The sequence below is a fragment of the Oncorhynchus gorbuscha genome, linkage group LG16, assembly GCF_021184085.1.
Source record: "Oncorhynchus gorbuscha isolate QuinsamMale2020 ecotype Even-year linkage group LG16, OgorEven_v1.0, whole genome shotgun sequence".
Taxonomy (NCBI): Eukaryota; Metazoa; Chordata; class Actinopteri; order Salmoniformes; family Salmonidae; genus Oncorhynchus; species Oncorhynchus gorbuscha.
Genome location: NC_060188.1, coordinates 13,505,229 through 13,521,130, shown reverse-complemented (window position 1 = coordinate 13,521,130; position 15,902 = coordinate 13,505,229). Strand labels below are relative to the sequence as shown.

The following is a 15,902-nucleotide window of genomic DNA, read 5'->3' as shown; positions in this document are numbered from 1 at the left end:
GGGACTGTTACTGAGATACAACTGTCATCCACCAGCCAGCTGTTAGCCTGGGGACGCTGTTACTGAGATACAACTGTCATCTACCAGCCAGCTGTCAGCCTGGGGACGCTGTTACTGAGATACAACTGTCATCCACCAGCCAGCTGTTAGCCTGGGGACGCTGTTACTGAGATACAACTGTCATCCACCAGCCAGCTGTTAGCCTGGGGACGCTGTTACTGAGATACAACTGTCATCCACCAGCCAGCTGTTAGCCTGGGGACGCTGTTACTGAGATACAACTGTCATCCACCAGCCAGCTGTCAGCCTGGGGACGCTGTTACTGAGATACAACTGTCATCCACCAGCCAGCTGTTAGCCTGGGGATCGCCAGCTGTTACTGAGATACAACTGTCATCCACCAGCCAGCTGTTAGCCTGGGGACGATGTTACTGAGATACAACTGTCATCTACCAGCCAGCTGTTAGCCTGGGGACGCTGTTACTGAGATACAACTGTCATCCACCAGCCAGCTGTTAGCCTGGGGACGCTGTTACTGAGATACAACTGTCATCCACCAGCCAGCTGTTAGCCTGGGGACGCTGTTACTGAGATACAACTGTCATCTACCAGCCAGCTGTCAGCCTGGGGACGATGTTACTGAGATACAACTGTGTCATCTACCAGCCAGCTGTCAGCCTGGGGACGATGTTACTGAGATACAACTGTCATCTACCAGCCAGCTGTTAGCCTGGGGACGCTGTTACTGAGATACAACTGTCATCCACCAGCCAGCTGTTAGCCTGGGGACGCTGTTACTGAGATACAACTGTCATCTACCAGCCAGCTGTCAGCCTGGGGACGCTGTTACTGAGATACAACTGTCATCCCACCAGCCAGCTGTTAGCCTGGGGACGCTGTTACTGAGATACAACTGTCATCCACCAGCCAGCTGTTAGCCTGGGGACGCTGTTACTGAGATACAACTGTCATCTACCAGCCAGCTGTCAGCCTGGGGACGCTGTTACTGAGATACAACTGTCATCCACCAGCCAGCTGTTAGCCTGGGGACGCTGTTACTGAGATACAACTGTCATCCACCAGCCAGCTGTTAGCCTGGGGACGCTGTTACTGAGATACAACTGTCATCCACCAGCCAGCTGTTAGCCTGGGGACGCTGTTACTGAGATACAACTGTCATCCACCAGCCAGATGTCAGCCTGGGGACGCTGTTACTGAGATACAACTGTCATCCACCAGCCAGCTGTCAGCCTGGGGACGCTGTTACTGAGATACAACTGTCATCCACCAGCCAGCTGTCAGCCTGGGGACGCTGTTACTGAGATACAACTGTCATCCACCAGCCAGCTGTCAGCCTGGGGACGCTGTTACTGAGATACAACTGTCATCTACCAGCCAGCAGTTAGCCTGGGGACGCTGTTACTGAGATACAACTGTCATCCACCAGCCAGCTGTTAGCCTGGGGACGATGTTACTGAGATACAACTGTCATCCACCAGCCAGCTGTTAGCCTGGGGACGCTGTTACTGAGATACAACTGTCATGTACCAGCCAGCTGTTAGCCTGGGGACGCTGTTACTGAGATACAACTGTCATCTACCAGCCAGCTGTCAGCCTGGGGACGATGTTACTGAGATACAACTGTCATGTACCAGCCAGCTGTCAGCCTGGGGACGCTGTTACTGAGATACAACTGTCATCTACCAGCCACTGGGGACGCTGTTACTGAGATACAACTGTCATCTACCAGCCAGCTGTCAGCCTGGGGACGCTGTTACTGAGATACAACTGTCATCTACCAGCCACTGGGGACGCTGTTACTGAGATACAACTGTCATCTACCAGCCAGCTGTCAGCCTGGGGACGCTGTTACTGAGATACAACTGTCATCTACCAGCCAGCTGTCAGCCTGGGGACGCTGTTACTGAGATACAACTGTCATCTACCAGCCAGCTGTCAGCCTGGGGAGCTGCCTGTTACTGAGATACAACTGTCATCTACCAGCCAGCTGTCAGCCTGGGGACGCTGTTACTGAGATACAACTGTCATCTACCAGCCAGCTGTTAGCCTGGGGACGCTGTTACTGAGATACAACTGTCATCCACCAGCCAGCTGTTAGCCTGGGGACGCTGTTACTGAGATACAACTGTCATCCACCAGCCAGCTGTCAGCCTGGGGACGCTGTTACTGAGATACAACTGTCATCTACCAGCCAGCTGTCAGCCTGGGGACGCTGTTACTGAGATACAACTGTCATCTACCAGCCAGCTGTTAGCCTGGGGACGCTGTTACTGAGATACAACTGTCATCCACCAGCCAGCTGTCAGCCTGGGGACGCTGTTACTGAGATACAACTGTCATCTACCAGCCAGCTGTTAGCCTGGGGACGCTGTTACTGAGATACAACTGTCATCTACCAGCCAGCTGTTAGCCTGGGGACGCTGTTACTGAGATACAACTGTCATCCACCAGCCAGCTGTCAGCCTGGGGACGCTGTTACTGAGATACAACTGTCATCCACCAGCCAGCTGTTAGCCTGGGGACGCTGTTACTGAGATACAACTGTCATCTACCAGCCAGCTGTCAGCCTGGGGATGATGTTACTGAGATACAACTGTCATCCACCAGCCAGCTGTCAGCCTGGGGACGCTGTTACTGAGATACAACTGTCATCTACCAGCCAGCTGTCAGGGACGCTGTTACTGAGATACAACTGTCATCTACCAGCCAGCTGTCAGCCTGGGGACGCTGTTACTGAGATACAACTGTCATCTACCAGCCAGCTGTCAGCCTGGGGACGCTGTTACTGAGATACAACTGTCATCTACCAGCCAGCTGTCAGCCTGGGGACGCTGTTACTGAGATACAACTGTCATCTACCAGCCAGCTGTCAGCCTGGGGACGCTGTTACTGAGATACAACTGTCATCTACCAGCCAGCTGTCAGCCTGGGGACGCTGTTACTGAGATACAACTGTCATCTACCAGCCAGCTGTCAGCCTGGGGACGCTGTTACTGAGATACAACTGTCATCTACCAGCCAGCTGTCAGCCTGGGGACGCTGTTACTGAGATACAACTGTCATCTACCAGCCAGCTGTCAGCCTGGGGACGCTGTTACTGAGATACAACTGTCATCTACCAGCCAGCTGTCAGCCTGGGGACGCTGTTACTGAGATACAACTGTCATCTACCAGCCAGCTGTCAGCCTGGGGATGCTGTTACTGAGATACAACTGTCATCTACCAGCCAGCTGTCAGCCTGGGGACGCTGTTACTGAGATACAACTGTCATCCACCAGCCAGCTGTCAGCCTGGGGACGCTGTTACTGAGATACAACTGTCATCTACCAGCCAGCTGTTAGCCTGGGGACGCTGTTACTGAGATACAACTGTCATCTACCAGCCAGCTGTTAGCCTGGGGACGCTGTTACTGAGATACAACTGTCATCCACCAGCCAGCTGTCAGCCTGGGGACGCTGTTACTGAGATACAACTGTCATCTACCAGCCAGCTGTTAGCCTGGGGACGCTGTTACTGAGATACAACTGTCATCTACCAGCCAGCTGTTAGCCTGGGGACGCTGTTACTGAGATACAACTGTCATCCACCAGCCAGCTGTCAGCCTGGGGACGCTGTTACTGAGATACAACTGTCATCTACCAGCCAGCTGTTAGCCTGGGGACGCTGTTACTGAGATACAACTGTCATCTACCAGCCAGCTGTTAGCCTGGGGACGCTGTTACTGAGATACAACTGTCATCCACCAGCCAGCTGTCAGCCTGGGGACGCTGTTACTGAGATACAACTGTCATCCACCAGCCAGCAGTTAGCATGGGGACGCTGTTACTGAGATACAACTGTCATCTACCAGCCAGCTGTCAGCCTGGGGATGATGTTACTGAGATACAACTGTCATCTACCAGCCAGCTGTCAGCCTGGGGACGCTGTTACTGAGATACAACTGTCATCTACCAGCCACTGGGGACGCTGTTACTGAGATACAACTGTCATCTACCAGCCAGCTGTCAGCCTGGGGACGCTGTTACTGAGATACAACTGTCATCTACCAGCCAGCTGTCAGCCTGGGGACGCTGTTACTGAGATACAACTGTCATCTACCAGCCAGCTGTCAGCCTGGGGACGCTGTTACTGAGATACAACTGTCATCTACCAGCCAGCTGTCAGCCTGGGGACGCTGTTACTGAGATACAACTGTCATCTACCAGCCAGCTGTCAGCCTGGGGACGCTGTTACTGAGATACAACTGTCATCTACCAGCCAGCTGTCAGCCTGGGGACGCTGTTACTGAGATACAACTGTCATCTACCAGCCACTGGGGACGCTGTTACTGAGATACAACTGTCATCTACCAGCCAGCTGTCAGCCTGGGGACGCTGTTACTGAGATACAACTGTCATCTACCAGCCAGCTGTCAGCCTGGGGACGCTGTTACTGAGATACAACTGTCATCTACCAGCCAGCTGTCAGCCTGGGGACGCTGTTACTGAGATACAACTGTCATCTACCAGCCAGCTGTCAGCCTGGGGACGCTGTTACTGAGATACAACTGTCATCTACCAGCCAGCTGTCAGCCTGGGGACGCTGTTACTGAGATACAACTGTCATCTACCAGCCAGCTGTCAGCCTGGGGACCTGTTACTGAGATACAACTGTCATCTACCAGCCAGCTGTCAGCCTGGGGACGCTGTTACTGAGATACAACTGTCATCTACCAGCCAGCTGTCAGCCTGGGGACGCTGTTACTGAGATACAACTGTCATCTACCAGCCAGCTGTCAGCCTGGGGACGCTGTTACTGAGATACAACTGTCATCTACCAGCCAGCTGTCAGCCTGGGGACGCTGTTACTGAGATACAACTGTCATCCACCAGCCAGCTGTCAGCCTGGGGACGCTGTTACTGAGATACAACTGTCATCTACCAGCCAGCTGTTAGCCTGGGGACGCTGTTACTGAGATACAACTGTCATCTACCAGCCAGCTGTTAGCCTGGGGACGCTGTTACTGAGATACAACTGTCATCCACCAGCCAGCTGTCAGCCTGGGGACGCTGTTACTGAGATACAACTGTCATCTACCAGCCAGCTGTTAGCCTGGGGACGCTGTTACTGAGATACAACTGTCATCTACCAGCCAGCTGTTAGCCTGGGGACGCTGTTACTGAGATACAACTGTCATCCACCAGCCAGCTGTCAGCCTGGGGACGCTGTTACTGAGATACAACTGTCATCTACCAGCCAGCTGTTAGCCTGGGGACGCTGTTACTGAGATACAACTGTCATCCACCAGCCAGCTGTTAGCCTGGGGACGCTGTTACTGAGATACAACTGTCATCTACCAGCCAGCTGTTAGCCTGGGGACGCTGTTACTGAGATACAACTGTCATCCACCAGCCAGCTGTTAGCCTGGGGACGCTGTTACTGAGATACAACTGTCATCTACCAGCCAGCTGTCAGCCTGGGGACGCTGTTACTGAGATACAACTGTCATCCACCAGCCAGCTGTCAGCCTGGGGACGCTGTTACTGAGATACAACTGTCATCCACCAGCCAGCTGTTAGCCTGGGGACGCTGTTACTGAGATACAACTGTCATCCACCAGCCAGCTCTTAGCCTGGGGACGCTGTTACTGAGATACAACTGTCATCCACCAGCCAGCTGTTAGCCTGGGGACGCTGTTACTGAGATACAACTGTCATCCACCAGCCAGCAGTTAGCATGGGGACGCTGTTACAGAGATACAACTGTCATCTACCAGCCAGCTGTTAGCCTGGGGACGCTGTTATTGAGATACAACTGTCATCTACCAGCCAGCTGTTAGCCTGGGGACGCTGTTACTGAGATACAGCTGTCATCCACCAGCCACTGGGGACGCTGTTACTGAGATACAACTGTCATCCACCAGCCACTGGGGACGCTGTTACTGAGATACAGCTGTCATCCACCAGCCACTGGGGACACTGTTACTGAGATACAGCTGTCATCCACCAGCCACTGGGGACGCTGTTACTGAGATACAACTGTCATCCACCAGCCACTGGGGACGCTGTTACTGAGATACAACTGTCATCTACCAGCCAGCTGTTAGCCTGGGGACGCCGTTACTGAGATACAACTGTCATCTACCAGCCAGCTGATAGCCTGGGGACACTGTTACTGAGATACAACTGTCATCTACCAGCCACTGGGGACGCTGTTACTGAGATACAGCTGTCATCCACCAGCCACTGGGGACGCTGTTACTGAGATACAACTGTCATCCACCAGCCACTGGGGACGCTGTTACTGAGATACAGCTGTCATCCACCAGCCACTGGGGACACTGTTACTGAGATACAGCTGTCATCCACCAGCCACTGGGGACGCTGTTACTGAGATACAACTGTCATCCACCAGCCACTGGGGACGCTGTTACTGAGATACAACTGTCATCTACCAGCCAGCTGTTAGCCTGGGGACGCCGTTACTGAGATACAACTGTCATCTACCAGCCAGCTGATAGCCTGGGGACACTGTTACTGAGATACAACTGTCATCCACCAGCCACTGGGGACGCTGTTACTGAGATACAGCTGTCATCCACCAGCCACTGGGGACACTGTTACTGAGATACAGCTGTCATCCACCAGCCACTGTGGACGCTGTTACTGAGATACAACTGTCATCCACCAGCCACTGGGGACGCTGTTACTGAGATACAACTGTCATCTACCAGCCAGCTGTTAGCCTGGGGACACTGTTACTGAGATACAGCTGTCATCCACCAGCCACTGGGGACGCTGTTACTGAGATACAGCTGTCATCCACCAGCCACTGGGGACGCTGTTACTGAGATACAGCTGTCATCCACCAGCCACTGGGGACGCTGTTACTGAGATACAGCTGTCATCCACCAGCCACTGGGGACGCTGTTACTGAGATACAGCTGTCATCCACCAGCCACTGGGGACGATGTTACTGAGATACAGCTGTCATCCATCAGCCACTGGGGACGATGTTACTGAGATACAGCTGTCATCCACCAGCCACTGGGGACGATGTTACTGAGATACAGCCGTCATCCACCAGCCACTGGGGACACTTTTACTGAGATACAGCTGTCATCCACCAGCCAGCAGTTAGCCTGGGGACACTGTTACTGAGATACAGCTGTCATCCACCAGCCAGCAGTTAGCATGGGGACGATGTTACTGAGATACAGCTGTCATCCACCAGCCAGCAGTTAGCATGGGGACGATGTTACTGAGATACAGCTGTCATCTACTAGCCAGCAGTTAGCCTGGGGACGATGTTACTGAGATACACCTGTCATCTACCAGCCACTGGGGACGATGTTACTGAGATACAACTGTCATCCACCAGCCAGCAGTTAGCCTGGGGACGATGTTACTGAGATACACCTGTCATCTACCAGCCACTGGGGACGATGTTACTGAGATACAACTGTCATCCACCAGCCAGCAGTTAGCCTGGGGACGCTGTTACTGAGATACAACTGTCATCCACCAGCCAGCAGTTAGCCTGGGGACGCTGTTACTGAGATACAGCTGTCATCTACCAGCCAGCAGTTAGCCTGGGGACGATGTTCCTGAGATACAGCTCTCATCTACCAGCCAGCAGTTAGCCTGGGGACGCTGTTACTGAGATACAGCTGTCATCCACCAGCCACTGGGGACGATGTTACTGAGATACAACTGTCATCCACCAGCCACTGCGGACGCTGTTACTGAGATACAGCTGTCATCCACCAGCCACTGGGGACGCTGTTACTGAAATACAGCTGTCATCGACCAGCCAGCAGTTAGCCTGGGGACGCTGTTACTGAGATACAACTGTCATCCACCAGCCACTGGGGACGCTGTTACTGAGATACAACTGTCATCTACCAGCCACTGGGGACGATGTTACTGAGATAAAACTGTCATCTACCAGCCACTGGCGACGATGTTACTGAGATACAACTGTCATCTACCAGCCACTGGGGACGATGTTACTGAGATACAGCTGTCATCTACCAGCCACTGAGGACGCTGTTACTGAGATACAACTGTCATCTACCAGCCACTGAGGACGCTGTTACTGAGATACAACTGTCATCTACCAGCCACTGGGGACGATGTTACTGAGATACAACTGTCATCTACCAGCCACTGAGGAAGCTGTTACTGAGATACAACTGTCATCTACCAGCCATTGGGGACGATGTTACTGAGATACAGCTGTCATCTATCAGCCACTGGGGACGCTATTACTGAGATACAGCTGTCATCCCCCAGCCACTGGGGACGCTATATTACTGAGATACAACTGTCATCCACCAGCCACTGGGGACGATGTCACTGAGATACAGCTGTCATCCACCAGCCACTGGGGACGCTGTTACTGAGATACAGCTGTCATCGACCAGCCACTGGGGACGCTGTTACTGAGATACAACTGTCATCCACCAGCCACTGGGGACGCTGTTACTGAGATACAACTGTCATCTACCAGCCAGCTGTTAGCCTGGGGACACTGTTACTGAGATACAGCTGTCATCCACCAGCCACTGGGGACGCTGTTACTGAGATACAGCTGTCATCCACCAGCCACTGGGGACGCTGTTACTGAGATACAGCTGTCATCCACCAGCCACTGGGGACGCTGTTACTGAGATACAGCTGTCATCCACCAGCCACTGGGGACGCTGTTACTGAGATACAGCTGTCATCCACCAGCCACTGGGGACGATGTTACTGAGATACAGCTGTCATCCATCAGCCACTGGGGACGATGTTACTGAGATACAGCTGTCATCCACCAGCCACTGGGGACGATGTTACTGAGATACAGCTGTCATCCACCAGCCACTGGGGACGATGTTACTGAGATACAGCCGTCATCCACCAGCCACTGGGGACACTTTTACTGAGATACAGCTGTCATCCACCAGCCAGCAGTTAGCCTGGGGACACTGTTACTGAGATACAGCTGTCATCCACCAGCCAGCAGTTAGCATGGGGACGATGTTACTGAGATACAGCTGTCATCCACCAGCCAGCAGTTAGCATGGGGACGATGTTACTGAGATACAGCTGTCATCTACTAGCCAGCAGTTAGCCTGGGGACGATGTTACTGAGATACACCTGTCATCTACCAGCCACTGGGGACGATGTTACTGAGATACAACTGTCATCCACCAGCCAGCAGTTAGCCTGGGGACGATGTTACTGAGATACACCTGTCATCTACCAGCCACTGGGGACGATGTTACTGAGATACAACTGTCATCCACCAGCCAGCAGTTAGCCTGGGGACGCTGTTACTGAGATACAACTGTCATCCACCAGCCAGCAGTTAGCCTGGGGACGCTGTTACTGAGATACAGCTGTCATCTACCAGCCAGCAGTTAGCCTGGGGACGATGTTCCTGAGATACAGCTCTCATCTACCAGCCAGCAGTTAGCCTGGGGACGCTGTTACTGAGATACAGCTGTCATCCACCAGCCACTGGGGACGATGTTACTGAGATACAACTGTCATCCACCAGCCACTGCGGACGCTGTTACTGAGATACAGCTGTCATCCACCAGCCACTGGGGACGCTGTTACTGAAATACAGCTGTCATCGACCAGCCAGCAGTTAGCCTGGGGACGCTGTTACTGAGATACAACTGTCATCCACCAGCCACTGGGGACGCTGTTACTGAGATACAACTGTCATCTACCAGCCACTGGGGACGATGTTACTGAGATAAAACTGTCATCTACCAGCCACTGGCGACGATGTTACTGAGATACAACGGTCATCTACCAGCCACTGGGGACGATGTTACTGAGATACAGCTGTCATCTACCAGCCACTGAGGACGCTGTTACTGAGATACAACTGTCATCTACCAGCCACTGAGGACGCTGTTACTGAGATACAACTGTCATCTACCAGCCACTGGGGACGATGTTACTGAGATACAACTGTCATCTACCAGCCACTGAGGACGCTGTTACTGAGATACAACTGTCATCTACCAGCCATTGGGGACGATGTTACTGAGATACAGCTGTCATCTATCAGCCACTGGGGACGCTATTACTGAGATACAGCTGTCATCCCCCAGCCACTGGGGACGCTATATTACTGAGATACAACTGTCATCCACCAGCCACTGGGGACGATGTCACTGAGATACAGCTGTCATCCACCAGCCACTGGGGACGCTGTTACTGAGATACAGCTGTCATCGACCAGCCACTGGGGACGATGTTACTGATATACAGCTGTCATCTACCAGCCACTGAGGACGCTGTTACTGAGATACAACTGTCATCTACCAGCCACTGGGGACGATGTTACTGAGATACAACTGTCATCTACCAGCCACTGAGGACGATGTTACTGAGATACAGCTGTCATCTACCAGCCACTGGGGACGATGTTACTGAGATACAACTGTCATCTACCAGCCACTGGGGACGCTGTTACTGAGATACAACTGTCATCCACCAGCCACTGGGGACGATGTTACTGAGATACAGCTGTCATCTACGAGCCACTGGGGACGATGTTACTGAGATACAACTGTCATCTACCAGCCACTGGGGACGATGCTACTGAGATACAATTGTCATCTACCAGCCACTGAGGACGATGTTACTGAGATACAACTGTCATCTACCAGCCACTGGGGACGCTGTTACTGAGATACAACTGTCATCTACCAGCCACTGGGGACGATGTTACTGAGATACAACTGTCATCTACCAGCCAGCTGTTAGCCTGGGGACGCTGTTACTGAGAAACAACTGTCATCCACCAGCCAGCTGTTAGCCTGGGGACACTGTTACTGAGATACAACTGTCATCCACCAGCCAGCTGTTAGCCTGGGGACGCTGTTACAGAGATACAACTGTCATCTACCAGCCACTGGGGACGATGTTACTGAGATACAGCTGTCATCTACCAGCCACTGGGGACGATGTTACTGAGATACAGCTGTCATCTACCAGCCACTGGGGACGATGTTACTGAGATACAACTGTCATCTACCAGCCACTGGGGACGCTGTTACTGAGATACAACTGTCATCTACCAGCCACTGGGGACGATGTTACTGAGATACAACTGTCATCTACCAGCCACTGGGGACGATGTTACTGAGATACAGCTGTCATTCACCAGCCACTGGGGACGATGTTACTGAGATACAGCTGTCATCTACCAGCCACTGGGGACGATGTTACTGAGATACAACTGTCATCTACCAGCCACTGGGGACGATGCTACTGAGATACAATTGTCATCTACCAGCCACTGAGGACGATGTTACTGAGATACAACTGTCATCTACCAGCCACTGGGGACGATGTTACTGAGATACAACTGTCATCTACCAGCCACTGAGGACGATGTTACTGAGATACAACTGTCATCTACCAGCCACTAGGGACGCTGTTACTGAGATACAACTGTCATCTACCAGCCACTGGGGACGATTTTACTGAGATAGATCTGTCATCTACCAGCCAGCTGTTAGCCTGGGGACGCTGTTACTGAGATACAACTGTCATCTACCAGCCAGCATGTTTCGTATTGCGTCAGATGGGAATATTGACGAATACGCTGATTCGGTGTGCGAGTTCATTAGAACGTGCGTCGAAGATGTCGTTCCCATAGCAACGATAAAAACATTCCCTAACCAGAAACCGTGGATTGATGGCAGCATTCGCGTGAAACTGAAAGCGCGAACCACTGCTTTTAATCAGGGCAAGGTGTCTGGCAACATGACTGAATACAAACAGTGCAGCTATTCCCTCCGTAAGGCTATTAAACAAGCTAAGCGTCAGTACAGAGACAAAGTGGAATCTCAATTCAATGGCTCAGACACAAGAGGCATGTGGCAGGGTCTACAGTCAATCACGGACTACAAGATGAAATCCAGCCCAGTCACGGACCAGGATGTCTTGCTCCCAGGCAGACTAAATAACTTTTTTGCCCGCTTTGAGGACAATACAGTGCCACTGACACGGCCTGCAACGGAAACATGCGGTCTCTCCTTCACTGCAGCCGAGGTGAGTAAGACATTTAAACGTGTTAACCCTCGCAAGGCTGCAGGCCCAGACGGCATCCCCAGCCGCGCCCTCAGAGCATGCGCAGACCAGCTGGCCGGTGTGTTTACGGACATATTCAATCAATCCCTATACCAGTCTGCTGTTCCCACATGCTTCAAGAGGGCCACCATTGTTCCTGTTCCCAAGAAAGCTAAGGTAACTGAGCTAAACGACTACCGCCCCGTAGCACTCACTTCCGTCATCATGAAGTGCTTTGAGAGACGAGTCAAGGACCATATCACCTCCACCCTACCTGACACCCTAGACCCACTCCAATTTGCTTACCGCCCAAATAGGTCCACAGACAATGCAATCTCAACCACACTGCACACTGCCTTAACCCACCTGGACAAGAGGAATACCTATGTGAGAATGCTGTTCATCGTCTACAGCTCGGCATTCAACACCATAGTACCCTCCAAGCTCGTCATCAAGCTCGAGACCCTGGGTCTCGACCCCGCCCTGTGCAACTGGGTACTGGACTTCCTGACGGGCCGCCCCCAGGTGGTGAGGGTAGGCAACAACATCTCCTCCCCGCTGATCCGCAACGCGGGGGCCCCACAAGGGTGCGTTCTGAGCCCTCTCCTGTACTCCCTGTTCACCCACGACTGCGTGGCCACGCACGCCTCCAACTCAATCATCAAGTTTGCGGACGACACAACAGTGGTAGGCTTGATTACCAACAACGACGAGACGGCCTACAGGGAGGAGGTGAGGGCCCTCGGAGTGTGGTGTCAGGAAAATAACCTCACACTCAACGTCAACAAAACTAAGGAGATGATTGTGGACTTCAGGAAACAGCAGAGGGAACACCCCCCTATCCACATCGATGGAACAGTAGTGGAGAGGGTAGCTAGTTTTAAGTTCCTCGGCATACACATCACAGACAAACTGAATTGGTCCACTCACACTGACAGCGTCGTGAAGAAGGCGCAGCAGCGCCTCTTCAACCTCAGGAGGCTAAAGAAATTCGGCTTGTCACCAAAAGCACTCACAAACTTCTACAGATGCACAATCGAGAGCATCCTGGCGGGCTGTATCACCGCCGTCATCCACCAGCCACTGGGGACGCTGTTACTGAGATACAACTGTCATCCACCAGCCACTGGGGACGCTGTTACAGAGATACAACTGTCATCCACCAGCCAGCAGTTAGCCTGGGGACGCTGTTACTGAGATACAACTGTCATCTACCAGCCAGAAGTTAGCCTGGGGACGCTGTTACTGAGATACAACTGTCATCTACCAGCCACTGAGGACGATGTTACTGAGATACAACTGTCATCCACCAGCCAGCAGTTAGCCTGGGGACGCTGTTACTGAGATACAACTGTCATCTACCAGCCAGCTGTTAGCCTGGGGACGCTGTTACTGAGATACAACTGTCATCCACCAGCCAGCTGTTAGCCTGGGGACGCTGTTACTGAGATACAACTGTCATCTACCAGCCAGCAGTCAGCCTAGGGTTGCTGTTACAGAGATACAACTGTCATCCACCAGCCAGCAGTTAGCCTGGGGACGCTGTTACTGAGATACAACTGTCATCCACCAGCCATTGGGGACGCTGTTACAGAGATACAACTGTCATCCACCAGCCAGCAGTTAGCCTGGGGACGCTGTTACTGAGATACAACTGTCATCCACCAGCCACTGGGGACGCTGTTACTGAGATACAACTGTCATCTACCAGCCAGCTGTTAGCCTGGGGACGCTGTTACAGAGATACAACTGTCATCTACCAGCCAGCTGTTAGCCTGGGGACGCTGTTACAGAGATACAACTGTCATCTAGCAGCCAGCTGTTAGCCTGGGGACGCTGTTACTGAGATACAACTGTCATCTACCAGCCAGCAGTTAGCCTGGGGACGCTGTTACTGAGATACAACTGTCATCCACCAGCCAGCAGTTAGCCTGGGGACGCTGTTACTGAGATACAACTGTCATCCACCAGCCAGCAGTTAGCCTGGGGACGCTGTTACTGAGATACAACTGTCATCGACCAGCCAGCAGTTAGCCTGGGGACACTGTTACTGAGATACAACTGTCATCTACCAGCCAGCAGTTAGCCTGGGGACACTGTTACTGAGATACAACTGTCATCTACCAGCCAGCAGTTAGCCTGGGGACACTGTTACTGAGATACAGGTGCAGTAAGAATCCAGTTCATGGGTGCGTTTCTCTGTCCAGGCGTTGCTGACGCATGACATATATTACAATGCCTGGATAGGTATTTGAAGTGTGAAAAGCATTTCGCTGCACCTGTGATAACATCTGCAAATCTGTGTGCGTGACCAATAAACTTTTATCTGGAAGTATCTGCTACCCACATCATATGTTATAGCAATCTGGTCCCGAAGACACAGTCAATGACGTGGCAGACAACCATCGGTTGTTGCATGCAACATCTGAGCAGGGGAAGGCATTTAATCACTTCTGATTAGTGGGTGGGGTGAGGCTTGTGCATGCCTGTGTGTTCTGATTGGTTAGATGGGTGTACCTGTGTGTTCTGATTGGGTATCTGCAGCAGCAGGGCCAAGTCTGTGTAGTCGAAGGTGTCGTCCAGAGCCAGGAGGGCCCCATGGACCCCGCTCTCTGTCAGGTTGTCAGCGTACTCCTTCAGCCCGATGTTCTGCACCCAGCACATCACACGCTCGTTGGACCACACCATCACATCTACGCAGAGGAGTAGTGGGACGAAGACATCTGTCAGAAAATATCAGAACACCTGATTCTCACTCAAAGAAAACCACAGGGTGACTGGATCTTACACTGACAGGGCCAATGTGGGAGCAGACTTTTGCTCAAGCCAAGCAGTGAAACACCTTCTACTAACCATCAATCGAGGCTTTGATTGTTACTGAATGGAGGATTGGTTGGATGGATGGATGAGAAGCACTAAATTGGAACAAAGGATTTAATGTCAGAGAGGAGGAACACACCTTTGTTCTGGTGCTGGCTGTCTTCTCTCCTCCTCTCTAGCTCTTTGCGGTCATAGTTCAAGCGCTTCAGACACATTATGCCATAATGCAAACTAACCCTGAGAAAGGTCAAGAGAGGTCAAAAGGTCAGGTGGTTAATAGAGGGCATGGCGACTGACTCTCACCTGTACTCAGAGAAAGTATTAGAGCACTCCGGTGTCTTTGACCCCGAGAAGGCCTGGAGACACACCTGCAGAGTGAGAGTGTCACAACAGCAGGAAATCTTTCAACATACCCTTTAACACCTGCATGTTTCCCATGCCACGAACACACACACTCACACACCAGAGAGAGAGCTAGAGTGTCAACAGAGGGAGAGAAAGAATGACGGAGAGAAAAGGAAAGGCTGTGAGTGAAGTGGGAGTGGGAAACAGTTGCAGAAGAAGAATTCATTGTTCATTTGCAGAAACTGGAATTCTGTCTATTTGCTTTTCACCACCCCCTCGAGGCAGAAAAACGCCTACCCACCCAGGTGCCGAGGTTAACAACATCAACAGAAAGAGCGAGAGACAGATAGACGAGAGCAGGCCATACGTACCTATGGAAGCTGTCCACCATTTTGAGCTGTCCCCTCAGCTCCTTCTTGGTCAGGTGGTCCAGCATGCGGGCGTCCACCAGGGACTCCATGAAGTAGGAGCGGTACTGGGGCAGACCCAGGCTGGGCAGCCAGTCATTACCCACCCACTCATGGTTCATATCCCCATAGGCCAGGATCTGAGATGCAGAAGATGACTCCTTCACTAGTGTCTCATTTGTTTCAGTTGTAGTTCGATTATTACTTATAGTACTTTTCTTTATTAATCATTTGTTTTTCAATGGC

The 15,902-nt window shown here is 52.1% G+C and overlaps 1 pseudogene; it reads right to left on the bottom strand.

Annotated features, from left to right (window-relative positions):
* The window catches only part of LOC124000197, a 69,971-nt pseudogene that overhangs the window by 16,041 nt on the left and 38,028 nt on the right, over nucleotides 1–15,902 (bottom strand).